This window comes from Amblyomma mixtum, chromosome 4 (assembly GCF_055824585.1).
Source record: "Amblyomma mixtum isolate Tamu chromosome 4, ASM5582458v1, whole genome shotgun sequence".
In the NCBI taxonomy this organism is placed as follows: Eukaryota; Metazoa; Arthropoda; class Arachnida; order Ixodida; family Ixodidae; genus Amblyomma; species Amblyomma mixtum.
In genome coordinates this window covers 8564729-8579898 of record NC_143015.1, presented here as the reverse complement: position 1 = coordinate 8579898, position 15170 = coordinate 8564729, and the positions used below count along the sequence as shown (strand labels likewise).

Below are 15170 nucleotides of genomic sequence, written 5' to 3'. Positions count from 1 at the left end.
TTCGATGAAGGCGAAATTCTAGAGGCCCGTGTATACTGTGCGATGTCAGTGCACGTTAAAGAACCCCAGGTCGTTGAAATTCCCGGAGCCCTTCACTACGGCGTCCCTCATAGCCTGAGTAGTTTCGGGACGTTAAACTCCAATAAACCAAACCAATCATTGGTCTGCCCGCTCCGCGGCACGCGGCAAGCCGCCGAAAATGGCTTCTCGACCCTTTTGTTGCGCGGGAGATCAACCCGCTGCCCCGACAGGTTTCGCGGCAAGCGCCATGCCGCCGGTGGCGCGCCGCGCCCGGTTTTCCGCAAGTGTGTCCGTACCTTAAGACGATATCCAAAGTTGCGCGGATGGCCGAGTGGGCTGATGCCGCGGCAGGTTGTTCGTGTTCTGTTTGTCCAAAGATATCACGGGGAACACCATCAGTATTCCATAAGTTGTTTTCGTGTGTTCGTACCTGCAGGGGAAGTGAAAGCGAAATCCACATCTTTTAAATGGCGGCGCTAGGGCAGATGATAATTCCGTGCACGTTCTGCATTCCATATGTCAAGCTGATCAAGGAGCAGCATGCATGTCTTTCTTTTGATTTAATGGAATCCCCCGTCAGGGGTGGGCCATTCCTGGCAGCAGTGCAATGCCAGGACGACCCATGGCGCAGTGGAAGCGAGCTCCGCAACAGCGCCCAGTCACAAAAATAAGTTCAACATCTAAGACCCGGTACGGGCATATCAGATATCAAGCTGATAAGAACAGAAACTACGCAACGATCTAAGCCATGAGGCCGAGAAGCGATGGCGAACTTCGTTCGCGCCACGGACCCCGTCCAGAGCGTAGCCGCTAACAACACAGGTTGCAGCTGGCGAAAAATCAATATTTATGAAAGAATTGGCTCGTCAACCGGCAATGTGAAATGGCTGAGAAACACTACTCATATGTGCGCAACAACTGTTTATTTCAATGTGACATTCTTTTCAGCTCTTAACTACGTAGAACAATATAAATGTGCTTATCTGCAAATATAACTGATATGAAAAAGTGCTGCCTTCTGTCGGCGCAGAGGCGCAACCTGCTTCTCTCGCCTACTTCGAGCTCTTGTGCCAACGCGCGGACCCTAGAATGACGAAGTGCACTTGAATCTATTTCCGTACTATCTGGGACAAAAGTCTTTAGGACGCGGAAAAGCGATCTAAGTCCATAGGTGCCACGGCTGCCAACGAATATCTGTATGCGCTGCGCCTTAATGGAACGCGTGAGCCCGACTGTCAATTCCGCAGGCTTTACTTTAATCAACTGCCTAATAACGGAGCCCTCGGCTTTTGTTCCCGGGTAAGCTTCCTGGAAAGTTTTGCCCCAATAGTACTTTGAAGGCGAAAGCATAAATGCTTATTTGTAATTTTTCCCCTTTCTTTCTAATGGCGCACCTACCATTAGCATAGACTCGCAAGAGAACGCATACGCTAGGTTCTCCTTTATTCGCCAAGGAGCAACGCGGTGTTGTGGCCTTCGATCGTGTCCGGCACAATTTTCTGTTCTCACTTTTACAGCATGTTAATGTTGGTTAAATTGTCCACGAGAGATTACGTCTTTGCTACACTAATTGCTCCACCCGCTTGATTGTGAATCGTTCTCTTTCCCAACCCGCGTCCATCTAGTAGTCTGCCAAACAGGGCTGTCGATTATCGCCACTTTTGTTGGCACTCTATTTAGAGCCGCTACGTGTGAGCATTGTGCAGAGTGGTGCCATTCGAGGTTTCTACATCCTAGACAGTGAGCTTAAATTATAAGCTTGTGCAGTTGATCTGGCTTTCTGTGCAGTTGATCTGGCAGTTGATCTGGCAGTTGATCTGGCGCAGATAAGCCTATCGGGTACGAAGTTCTTTGCTTAACTTATGTCTGGAACAGCTTCGGGTGCCCAAATGAATCGTTCCAAGAGCTGAGGTGCGTGGTTTAGATTACGGGGATTTACACCAGCTGAAAATGCTGGCATGGCAGGGGCATGTGTACCGCCCAAGTACCTCAGCGTATATCATTAAGCACGTGCAGACACAGTGAAAACTACTGAAAAGATCGCCTATCGGCAGTGCACCGCTGTGCTCAGACATTTGTCCTACATTGTCTATCAATATTCAGCAATGCTACCGCCTGCAACCTGTTTATAGCAATAGAAATTATGTTTCGCTGATTATTCACTGCGCCAGGTCTTCTATTCCTTGCTTTAGTAGTTTTTGCCAATTTTGTTTGGGCTTCTTCCATGGAACCCATGCGACGTGCTTAACTATTCCGACCTGTAAGAGGCGGGTGGGTTAGGTTAAGTCCATCTTTATATGCGGCAGATTATTGCCCGCTTTATGTTTTTTCGTGACACTCCCCACCCAGCACTTTGAGCGTTTTTGCAGTCAAATTTAGTAAATGCTTTGTACACTTTGATTCTGTCCTCTAACTTAGCTGACCGTCCTTGTTTGGAGGGTTTATGCATGAGGTACATTTTGCTGTGTGTTTTCTGGCCGTCCGTTCTTCAAGAAAGCTCTCATTTTCAGTGTCACGAAAACGCTTCTAGAAACACTTGATTTCAGTGCTTTTACCCCCTCCTATTTACAGCTCCATGTACTTTGGACTGCCAGGACATTATGTCCTTGCGCGGGTGCGAAAAATGTTACTTTCACATTGCCAGAGAGGATGGTTTATTTATACAAAATCTAAAGTGATTTTGTGCTGCAAAATACAATGAATTCAGTAACCAGCTGTCGAAAGCTACGTCATTAAGGCAATAAAAAAAATTTGACAGTGGCTTAGCTCTGGTTAAGTCTGGATATACAAGCGAAGAGCTTCAGTTACGCTTCGTTTGACGTCATGGCTGTCGCAGTTGGCGCACAATGCACGGGGAGCATCACGATAACGGCGTAGGCGTTCGGCCGTCCACACACTGTCTGTGCGGAGGCGGAGGAGGAGACGGAAATATACGAGGTTAAAATTCAGGGGGCACTTTGGCTCTGAGCTTCAAACGCTCTTTCCAGCAGCGCAGTCGCCGCAGGTTTTTTCAATTTCGGACGTTATTCGTGAAGAGATCCACCAGGCGGTTACGCCGCCAGACCCTTTCCAACCGAACACAACACTGCAGGTGATGACATAGGCCGCAGCCGTTCGCTGTTCGCCGTCGCCTCTGGGTCGCCCAGATACACCTGTATACATTCGCCGCCAACCACTCCTTCCTCACCCTTCTCAGGGGCTGCCTCGGAAGAGCGACGTCTGGCGTACTGCCGATCGTCGCCCTCTGCGCTATCACTGTGGCGGGTCCGGCCACGATCACCGCAACTGTCGCTACCGACGTATGGGACCACAGGGATACAGTGCCGATGCGGCCCGACCGCAGCGTGGTCAATGGCCTCGGGAAATAAGCAACTACGTGGCCGAGGCACCCGAAACACTACACTGGTATGCCCGGTCGCGGTCCATTCAGTACAGCTGCCCTCTTAGCCTGAGTCGCTTAGGGAACTGCAGATTTGGGTAGCTGGTGTAGGTTCATAATAATGGTTCAACAGCGCAAACACACACAATTTTAGAAGGAATCTGGTGACGTATAAGTGGCAGAAGTGTGTCTTTGAACAAATTACAAGGGTCTTCAACAGTATGTGAAGTATTCGCATGAGGAAGAGGAGGAGGTAGAAGAGGAAAGGCAGGGAGATTAACCGAAATAATAATCGCTTTGCTACCCTACACCGGGGGGGGGGGCATAAAAATATGAAAGAGAATGGGGAGTAACAGAAAATTGAAGTCACTCTAAAGAGTCAGTGTTCGTTGAAGTCACAACCTGTCGTGCAGGCCAGAAGTCCGCAAGAAGCAGAGCAGTGCCTTGGAGGCCTTCACCACCGACGATCGCCGCGGCCAGTGACCGAGAATCTTCACTTCCGTCAGTGGGCGTGGATCTGGGCGTTCCAGCGCATGGCTGAGGGATTGCCTTTCGGCGCTGTAGGCAGGGCAGTCGCAAAGAATTTGGAATATAGTCTCGTCATACCCGCAGATGACACATGCAAGGCAATCAGCCATACCAATCAAGAAAGAGTATTGGTTGGTGAAAGCTACACCAAGCCAGAGGCGACACAGGAAAGTTTCTTCACGTCGCGGTAGGCCTGATGAAAGCCGGAGCTTCAGATCTGGGTCCAAAAATTTTAGACGTGAATTGCAAAATTGGAACAGGGGCGCTGCTATCGGCTGAGGGCAATAAATAGTTGCACACACGCTGTCCTGATCGCGTATGGCAGCGATTACAAGTATAGAAGGGGCCAAGTTGAGTTGGCTAGGAAAGGGCAAGTCAAGCGTGGAAGCACTGCCCCCGTATTGTCGCGTTTGGAAATCTACATAGTGATAAAGGCCATCCATGTTTGTGAAGTTGGTGCATTCAAGAGAGGGAAGAGTTGCATGACTTAATTCACACGCGCATTGTCAATCCATCGGACGTTTGGCGTGTTGAATTCGCCGCCCTGCAGAAAGTCAGCATTCAGGTTATGTCTGGTGTTATACAGCGCACTCATTTTTAAGGGAAAAGTCTTTAATGGATCATACCAGCGGCCATGACTATGTTTTCCGCACGTCAGAGCTGAAGTTAAAGTCATAGCTAGTCTATACTAGTCTATACTAGGACTAACTAATAATTAAACACAAAAAATCCCAAAAAGGGGTAAGCTTATTTCACGTGCAATCCAAGAAGAGTTGGAGGACGCTTAAGCTTCGCCTTTAAGAGTAGAACCTGACAGTGTGCCGTAGCCTGCCAGGGAGTCGGCGGAACGCCATCGCCCGTTCGGCGCGACGCCTTGCCCGTTGGAAAAATCGCTCGGAGTCTCTAGGAGGCCTCTCAACAAACCCGATGCCACGAGCGTCAGCATAGCTTCCGCGCCGAGCGAACGGGCAGCAAGCCGCAAGCTTCGTGGTGAATGCACCTTGGATGAGAGCTGCGTTGTTCGCTGCTCATCGCGAGATTCCTGCGTCCCGGCGATGTCCCGGCGCGGCTCAGCTGCGCCAGAACGAGACGAGCGGGAGGCGCTAGAGTGCCTCGATGCGCGCGTCCTCTCTGCCGAGAGGGCGCGCTCATAGAGACACCCTTAAAGTCCCTCGATAACTTGAAAGTAGCGACACTCTCCTCCACTCCGGCGTTTTCCTCCTCGAATACCCTCGCCCGCCGGGTGCGCGCGCTGCACACGGCACGCTTTTTTGGGCATCGCTCGTTCGCCGTCCGGGCACTTGGCTGCCACATGCGCGTACTGTTAAAAGTTCGCGCTTTTTCCACGCTCTGTTATTGAATAAAAACACGAGAAACACATGCAACACGCTTGACTACCACGAGCCACATAAATTAGCGTCTTGTACGCGCAATGAAAGTGCCAATTACGAGCGCTTGCGGCACGAACAAAACAACTTGCTGCAAACATCTCCCATTCCTTTTGACTTTTCAGTACCGTCTGCCTCAACACGTCTTAGGATATGAAGCATAATATTTACAATATATTTCAACATTCCTGAATATTTTCAGCTTACCAATGTTTAGTTAAATGTAGATTCACTTCGAACTAATTATTGCGGAAGTACAGTTATGAAGTTGTTCACGAGTGGAATTTCAGAAGTGGGATGGTTGCTGGGAACAAGCTGGGGAATTTGCTTTGATGACCGTCCTAAAATTTTTCATTAGAGTTCAGTCTGAGTTTGGCTCCGCGCAGTGCACATGCAACTCCTTAATCGTTTTTGTAGTTAAGAATTTTCGCGGCGGCTTGAAAAAGAGTATGAACTTTTTTCTATTAAGCATGAAACAAATTTAGCTCCCTCTGTCAGCGACCTTGAGGTGATGTCGAGCCAAAACCGAGAGCCAAGATCCGTGCACCGATTTCCCGTCATCCAAGGAAAGTGTCCGCACCCCAAAATTTGGCCCTCTCGACCACCTAGATTTGACCTTGTCCGAATTTCATCAAAATTGGTGTCAAGCCTAATTTTAGTGTTGTCAATTCAATGGTGGCCTGCAAAATTAGGTGGGCTATCCCCAAAATTTGTCTCTCTGGAACCCATAAATTTGACGTCGTCCATATTTGACCAACATTGGGGTCCAACATAATTTGACTTTGGGAAACTCAGTGTTGGCGTGCAAATTTAGGTAGACCACCCCCAAAATTTAGCACACTTGGGCATTTTCCGCCCTCATTCTATTCCTTTTTAAATCCGCTTAAAGTGGTTACGTTAGGAAAGAAAAAAACCGATAGCAACGACCATGACAAAATCCAAGAGAAAGTTATAGGGTCTTAGCAGTTTTGTCAGCCACAGTCAAGGCTATCCTAAAGCAAGTGCCTGACTAATATCAGACTTGATTATGAATACAGCCACAATATGACACAGACAGACAGTTTTTCAGATGCAATGTTTATTACAGATGAGTCGTGTAGTTTTACACCGAAAAAATACATAAAAACCACGAATAAGCCAGCTGTGGACATCTGTCACCGATTGGGTGCAGTCCTCCAAACAAAACGCAGAAAACAAAAACATACTTACGGAAATGAAATCGCTCACATATAGGCCTATAGTTTTTGAGTGGAGGATGTATTCAACAAAAGGCCACGCGGCCATGCTCAACTAAAGCAAATGATCACAAAACTGCAGAAATGAATATACAAAAATGGCATGCATTGGGTATTTACAGTACTGGAGTACATTCAGGCAACACTGGAAAGCACTGAAGTGATTAAAAAATGAATGATTTATGTGAATGCAATATGAGGTCTTTCCCGAGAATGTGGCATTGATACATCTCACTTTTTAGAAGTGTAACGGTTCAGAAAAACAGCAAATAAGCGTAGATCATTTGACAATATGCTTTAGTAAAACAAGCTTCTGGGCAAGTTGGTTACTTTGCTTCCACATCACTGCAGCGTAAACAAGACGAGCACAAAGGAAGAAAACACTTACGACACGGACAAACGCTGCACGCATTAGCAGAGGAATCTTTATATTTCCCATTGCTGGCGAAATAAAATCAGTTGTCAGTGCAGCGTTTGTCCGTGTCGTAAGTGTTTTCTTCCTTTGTGCTCGTCTTCTTTACGCTGCAGTGATGTGGAATCATTTGACAAGTTGCATTCATAAAAAAATCCAGGTTAAATCTCGCTCGGGGCATGCGCCGCATCACTGCGATGTGCACCATTACCAGAGGTTTGAAACATTTACCCCACCGCGGATACCGCTGCACACATACCAACTTTTTTTTTTCCACACTTGGTATTGGCAACATCAGGTGCGTTTTTAGAAGCCTCAGTTCGAACGAATATGTGCATTCTTACCCTCAAGGATGTGCGAACAACTTCAAGCATTATGACAAGAAGGAAAAAGTGTTTGCACTGAAATGCTTTTCATTATTGGTTCCTCAATTTCCGACTGGTCGACACGGTTCGACAGCAGTGCTTCTTTGTTTGCACGGAAAAAGTTTTCTGCTACATTAAGGACTTCAGCCACGCCTTTAGAAGGGCTGGTGAGCGACAGGTGCGATGAAGAGCAGTTCTTAAGCTCAATTATTTTGCAACTTGCATCATTGTATCTTAGAGAAGCCCTGCGGTTTTCGCAATGAAGTCTCTGAACTATTTTTGAGGTAACGTAGCCAGCTAAGTAGACTAGTGACTCTTCTGCTTCCGTGCTCAAGTCTAGAAGGTCAGTGCGAGCCGTTACGCTGCTGCTTTCGCTGCCTTCGCTGCAGTCTTTTCCTGGACTCAAACCAGTGAGCAATAATCCTTCATCGTCCGACTAACTGCCATACCTGCTTGACCTGAGAAATTGTGCTAGTGTCGCGCTCCTGAGGCTGCAGTTCGAACTCGTAGAGGCGTGGAATAGGGTTTTTTCAGCGCAAAGTTGAGAACAAGTTCTCAAGCCAATTTTGGCTGAACCTACTTAATAGAACATATTCGAAGTTGTATGTATCAAGTAGCTTATCTCGAACTTCAAGGGCCGACCGTGTTCACAGAATAATGCCTGCCTGAACTGGCTTCCAAACGGCTTTAGTCTTGGCACCGATAGAAATTTTAGAGAATAACTCAACTACCTGATTTAAAAAAGATATGCTGTCCTCATAGGTTCCTTCAACTGCGCTACTAAACGCGAGCTGGGTAGTCCTGGACGTCAACAAGCGAAACCAACGAAATACTGTTGCGACAAACCATGCCGTCGAACGCGCATTCCGATATTCTTCGTTTGGTTTTTATGGGGTTTAACGTCCCAAAGCGACTAAGGCTATGAGAGACGCCGTAGTGGAGGGCTCCGGAAATTTCGACCACCTGGGGTTCTTTAACGTGCACTGACATCGCACAGTACACGGGCCTCTAGAATTTCTCCTCCAAAGAAATTCAACCGCCGCGGCCGGGATCGAACCCGCGTCTTTCGGGTCAGCAGCCGAGCACCATAACCACTGAGCCACCGCGGCTGCCCCGATATTCTTCGTCAGGGTAAAGTTCTTGCGGCCGATCTTGTGCAACCACTTTTTCTTCTAATGCTGTCTTTCTTGCCGCTCAGAATCGCTAAAAGAACAAAGCCTTTTTTTCACGCCGGCTTGTGCACTGAAATGCGCAGCAACTCGGCATAGTGCTGCACTAAAAGAGCGCGAATAGCGCGAAGTGCAAGCGCACAATGCTAGGGAGCTCGGTCGCAGCAGCCGCGGCTGCCTAAATAATGGCAGCGACGAAAAATAAAAACACAAAAAGAGCGAACTTTTCGCGCGCTTTTCCCGGAGACCGCCCGCGGTACCAATCACCGTTGAGAAAAGCGCCGATGGGAGAGGTGAGAGAACAGGATCGGCGAAGGTGCGTGGCCGGGCGGCATAGTTCACAGAAAGACGTTATTTTCCGTCGCGCGCTACCTGTTGGGGCAGTGGCGAACATTGACAGGAGGAGGTTTTAGATGATGTCGTTAGATGGCGCTACGTGCGCACCAAGCTAAGAGGGAGAGTAATGGAAACCGGAAACATACTTAGCTATACGGCTTCTATAATTTCCATGCTCATAATCACTAATTTACACCACAGTACTTGTCTCTAAAGCACCCGTCTAACACAACTCCGTATTCACCAGATTCGCCTTGGATCATTCCAAACCATCCCGCTGGCATGGCGGAGTAGTTGGCGTGCTTGTCTCGCACTCCGGAGGCCCTGGTTCGGTTCCCCAATTCGACCAATTTCCTGATCGGGTGTATTTATTTATGCTTCTGGGATTTTTCTCTGACGGCCAACGACAAAGACACCGGCTTTTCTGCGAAACGGGGCCCTTAACACTGTCGCGTTAAAATCTTGTGCACGGCGAGAATCGAAGCACCACAGCCGAGCGTGCTAACCACGATGCTACGCTGACTTCCTGCCAACGCATATGCAGTCCTCCTTGTATAGCGTAAGGACGCTGGATAGCGTTGCGGGAAAGACTTTCGCCTAATCGCACTTCAGATCACCAAAGTGCTCGGTCATTTTTTTTTTTCTCGCACCATAACTCAATGAATTCAACTCCCTCCTGAGGAGGTAAACAAAATCAGTGCCATTGACAGACTTACTAATGAAGAGTTTCTGAATTGTTGTTTCTTCTTCTTTACTATGTTCTGTTACCATATGTTGGTTTCATGGGATATAATTAGCTGTGTTTCTTCCTATGTATTTTTTGCCCTTCCTGCTTGGATCCATTTTAGGGTTTCCGGTAATCTGCAAACAATGAACGATTCTCATTGACGCGGGGCTTTAGTTACTAGCATTGCGATAAAAAGCACTGATCATAAAGTGCCTACCACTATGAAGCAGGATCTTCACCACACACTTTCGCATACATTATAACTGTTTTCTATCGGAGCATTCGCAAGTACTTTGCCGACTAGTATAAAGACAACACCATCGTGCCCATTGCTGACCTTTCCGTACACTTCAAAGGAAGAGAGGAAAATTTCAACGTTGCTCACTCTCGTCCTGCCATGATTCGGTTGCTATTATATTATGCACTTTTCTCATGTATATTACACTAGCAAGGTAATGGGCATTACTTTATATGCTACGCAGTAAAAAAACAAAATGCTCACTGCAGTAGTTCGACTTCGACCCAGTGCTTTAGCGCCAAAAGCAGGCCGACAATCATTTGATCTAATTCGTTTGGTGCTGCAATGCAGTTATTTGGCATAGGTAATGACAGCATCCGAGATTGATCATAGCTAAAGCAATGCCGATGGTTCAACTGTTTGTGAAAAGAGAGCTTGTAGAATGATTCTTTACTTTTCTGTGTTCGAACCGAACAAAGTTCGCAGAATGTAGGCATTATATTGTCTGCAGCATCCCTTTAAAATGTGGGAAGGAAGGAAGGGAAAACTTTATTTTCACTAATGCTTTTTACTGCTGTTTGGGAGCATCTTCAGAGACGTCTTGGTTCTATCCCCAGGAGTCTTCTCTGTCGAAGCCGTCCGCCTCTAATCAATGGTCACTATCCCTCAGTCCAGGGCTCCGCTGGCCACTGCCGCCGGTTGAGCTCGCTATACCAGGCCTTGTTGGTCTTCACAGCGGTCGCTGGACAGCAGAGTCTCCCATTGCTCCGCACTAGGATTTTGTATTTTGGGGACCACGTCTATGTTTTGGCAGGCCCATGTGATGTGATATAGAGTAGGTTTTTCGTCGCACCAGGGACAATTGTCCGCGTATATCGTGGGGTGCATTTTGTTTAGTATATGAGGTTTGTGAAAGAGCCTGTTTGTAATTGTCTCCAAGTGACAGCTTCCTCTCTGCTGAGAGATTTGTGCGATGGAGGATATTGCATTCTTCTGCCGCTATAGTTTTGTAGTATGGCCGAGTATTCCCTGGGTGGTGGTGCGAGTTCCGCGGTCTCGTCGGATGCTCGGAAAGTGATGTATCCTCGAGCTATCTTGTCGGCCTCTTGGTTCCCTGCCACCCCCGTGTGCCCCGGTACCCACAAAAGTTTGTGTGGGATCTTGTCGTTTTGTTCTTCCTGGTTTTTAGTTCTGTCGCTCGCAGCGAGGAGTATACGAAGGCATGCCATGTCGCCTGTTGGTGATGCGGGTGATCATGCGTGCGACTTGTAGCGTTGTTGCTTTGCGCAGGGAAAAGTGTGAGTACTGCGCTGGTTGGATTGAGCCCACATGCCCAAAATTCTTATTGTTGTCTTTTCGGGTATGGGCGTCCCTTCTAGGAAGAAGTTGAGTTTGAGGTCCTCGTTGGTTGGGAAGGTCAGGTTTTGCTTGCCTCTTCAGACTCTCAGCAGTTCCGATTTCTCGGTCGAGCATGCGAGTCCTCTTTCTGCGAGGTATTGCTCTACACAAGAGGCCGCTTGCTGTAGCCTTTCTTCCTTCTCTCCGAGACAGCCCGTGTTTGTCCTGACTGTTATATCATCAGCATACATTGCATGCCTGATGCCTTCGATGTTCTCTTGTTTTCGAGCTAGGCCTATCATAGCTATGTTGAAGAGTAGGGGTGAGATAACTGACCCTTGGGGTGTTCCCTTGTTTGGAGTGCGAATTTTGTCCGATCGAAGGTCTCCTATGCCGATGGTGGCAGTTCTATCGGACAGGAAGGCTTTGACGAAGCCGTGTATTCTGCGTCCGCAATCCAGGTTTTCTAGGCCCGTAAGGATCGCTTCCTGGCTGACGTTATCGAAGTCTCCTTGATGTCCTGGGCCATTATGACATTTTCTCCCATCCGAGGTACGTTTCGAAGCACATGTTCTTGTATTAGGAGGAGAACGTCCTGCGTCGAGAGCTTTGCTCTGAAGCCGAACATGGTATGTGGTACACAGTCGTTATCTTCCATGTAATTTTGCAGTCTTAAAGTTACCCCCCGTTCGTAAAGCTTGCCAAGGCACGACGTGAGTGATATGGGCCTTAGGTTCTCAATCTGTAGCTTTTTACCAGGTTTAGGTATCATTATTACTTCGGCGTGTTTCCAATTTTCGGGAACCGTCTCTGCCTCCCAATTTGTTAAGAAAGCGGACGAGCTTTTGTATGAGGTCGTCGCTCAGGTTACAGATTAGGGCGTTGTCGATTCTGTCCGCTCCGGCTGCCGTGTTTCTGGTGGTGTTTCTTATGGCCGCGTAAACCTCGTCCACAGCTATGGGGTGGTCGAGTTTCTCGTTTTCGGCTCCTCGATACATTCCTTGGTATCGCGGGGGGTTGTGATCGCCGAAACATCTTTCTCGTGCCTTCTCCAGTCGTGCCTTCTCCAGTAATCCCTCGAAGGAGTGGATTAACCTGTGGATGGCTTTATTGTTTTCTGATTTTATTTTGGTCGGATCGATTAGTGCTCCTAAGAGATTCCAGGTTCTGGCCGTGCCTAGATTTCCCCTAAGCGAGTCGCTGAGTTGTTCCCAATTTTGTTTCGCGAGTTGCATCGCGTATTCTTCCTCCTTTGCCGTAATTTCTGCTATATTTAGTTTTAGTTTCCTGTTGTGTTTTTGCTTCCGCCATCTTTTGGTGAGACTGCGTCTCGCTTCCCATAATCTGAGGAGGTGGGCGTCTACTTCTGGCGTTGCTGTCATTCTCCTAACATGTTTTGTGCATCGTTGTCGCGTTTCTCTTAGCATGCCGCTCCATTCCTCCAGTGATTGGATAGCGCCTTCAGATTTGTTGTAAGCCCCGCGAAATGCGTTCCAGTCAGCGATTTTCGCCTGTCCAATCTGGCGTCTTATGGTGTCGGATGCTATTCGTGTACGGAGGATAAAGTGATCGCTGCCTAGATTTTCCATCATGTTTTCCCACTGTGACTCCCTGCTCTTCCTTACGAAGGTGAGGTCCGGGCATGTGTCCGTGCTCACGCTATTCCCGATTCTCGTGGGGGTCGCAGGATCTGTGATAAGACAGCAGCCAAAGTATTCCGCTACTTCTACTAATGTTCTTCCCTTGATGTCTTGTTTCTGGTATCCCCAACTCCTGTCCATGGCGTTGAAATCTCCTACGATGATGAGTGCATTTTCTTTGGCCAGCTTGTGCGCTCCATAAATCAGTTCGAAGAGTTTGGCTTTTCCTTGTCTCGGCGGGCTGCTTCCCTTTCGCTCTTTCGGAATAATTTCAACAAGCGCGTGCTCAATGTCGGTGTCGGCGATGGTATCGTGCCTGATGGCGGTGATGGTTTTGCTGACTAGGACGGCCGCTTTACCTTCCTTTTGACTCTCGTAAACCTCGTACCCTTGCAAGGTCGGCTTGATTCCAGTCGCTTGGAGCGCAATCACATCAGGATGTGTGAGTTGTGTGTTTATATATTGTTTTAAGAGGGCCTGCTTTTTGCGGTAGCCTCTGCAGTTCCATTGCCAAATATCTAAGTGTTCTTGTTCTTGCCGATACGCATTGATCATGTTTCGCTTGCGAAAGCTGTTAGCGCTGGATGGTTGTACGCTCTTTCCCTAATGTTTTCGGTATGTTTTTGTTTTCGAAAAGCGCTTCTGATCTCTGAGATCTGCCCTTGTAATAGTACTTGCATCTGTTGCACTTGCGATTGGATTTTCTGCATCATATCCTGCATCATCTGCTGCATCATCTGTTGCATTCGTGTTTCAAGGTCTCCTTCGTTCGATGCTTGTGGTTGTCGTTTTGGAAGGGCTCTAGTCGTGTCGAGTTCCCGCTGTTGTTCCTTTAGTGTTTTTGTGAGTTCCTCAACTTTGTGTTCCGGCTTCGTGAGCATCACTCCTCCCTGGGGTCCGGTGGCGGTGCAAACTTGCCTCGCCATTGCAATGAATGTGGCTGTTATCCTTTGTTTAGCAATGCCACCATTCTTGGTAGAGGCAAGGGAAAACAGGAGCGGGAAATACTGGAGGCATATCATATCGGTTTGTTAGGCTCTGATTGTATAAGCACAACTTCGGTGCGCCTACTTGAAAAAGAATTTGCTTTTTTAGATCGTCCACGATAGTTTAGATTTCTTGTCTTTGTCTCTTTTGCGCAGTGATTAGTGATGATGCTGTTGCGCATGCTCTGCTGGCCTTGCTCGGACCATGTATTTTCCAATAAACTTCAGTTGTTAGTCCAGTCGTTGTGGTGTGTACACTCTTCTTGTCCGTCGTCTTGTGTGACTGGTTTTTTCTCAGTTTACAATGTACCAACTGGCCCGCATTTCAACCCTTCTGCATACTTTTGTGTTCGAGCTCGTTTTGTTCGATTCGAGATAGTTCTAGCTCGCGTCTGAGCGCATCGCTGCTGGCGTCCTTCAGTTCTGGGACGTGACTGTCTTTGTTATTTGTGTTTTTTATGTTACTACCCTTTCCTACCAAGTGCGAAGCAGTGGTAGAAGCCCAGCTCACCTTGCTGCCGCTTGTCTGGCAAAGCTTCTTCTTTTTCTTTTTCTCTTGCTTCTCCCCCTCCTGTGGGCCGGCTGGTGGTAAAGGCGGGAAGTAGTTGGACGTCGATCGGCTCCTGGATGTCTCTCCCTCTGAGCTGAGTGATCGCTTGGGTGGTCGCCCTCGTTGGTCGCTCCGTCCTCTTTGTCCTGTGGGTTTTCACCTCGCTTTTTTCAATCTCTCTCGGCACTCCATGGATCCGGTCCGGTGTGCCTCGGCACAGATTATGCACTTGGGCGCGCACTCGTGGTCGTCGGGCGGGTTTGAAACTCCGCACAGTCCGCAAACAATAATGTTCGGTGTGGGGCACACGACGGAGCGGTGTCCTTGCTGGAAGCAGACGTAACACACTTGCCTAGTAGGGCGGTACTGGTGGCATGATATATACTTCACCTCCGTAATATATGACGAATTTGGGCAAGACTGGGCCGTCGAATGTGAGCACTGCCGTCTTGGATTTTCCGAGAATCCTTGCCTGAAGTATGGTCACTCCTTGAGTTCTGACTCGTAGGTGTGCTTTGAGTTCATCAGGAGGGGTACCTGGGTCTACACCGTGGATCACAGCGTGCAGGACGTCTTCCGGTGCGGCCACGTAAGCGTTTACATCATAAGTCTTTCCGTCGAATTTAAGACGGGTAATGTGCCGTACTAGCTGAGCCGTTTGCTCGTGCGGGGTGCTAATGATAATGATATTGGATCCGGTGCGAAGCCTTACAAGTAGGTCCTCGTCCTTGCATTGCTGGCCGCACGCCATGACAATGGCGCGCGCTACTTGGTGGGTGGTGACGGACTTCACCATGAGTCCTTTCTCAGGTCGAATAATGGTCTTGTAGTCGTTTCTGGGGAGTGGCGGCATTCTTC

General features: G+C 48.2%; 1 non-coding gene across 1 annotated transcript; it reads right to left on the bottom strand.

The window, feature by feature from the left end:
• Positions 1-598: 598 nt before the first annotated feature.
• On the bottom strand, positions 599-787 carry LOC149345632 (U2 spliceosomal RNA). The gene has a single exon (XR_016282608.1). It is a non-coding gene; the product is annotated as a U2 spliceosomal RNA (small nuclear RNA).
• Positions 788-15170: the final 14383 nt, after the last annotated feature.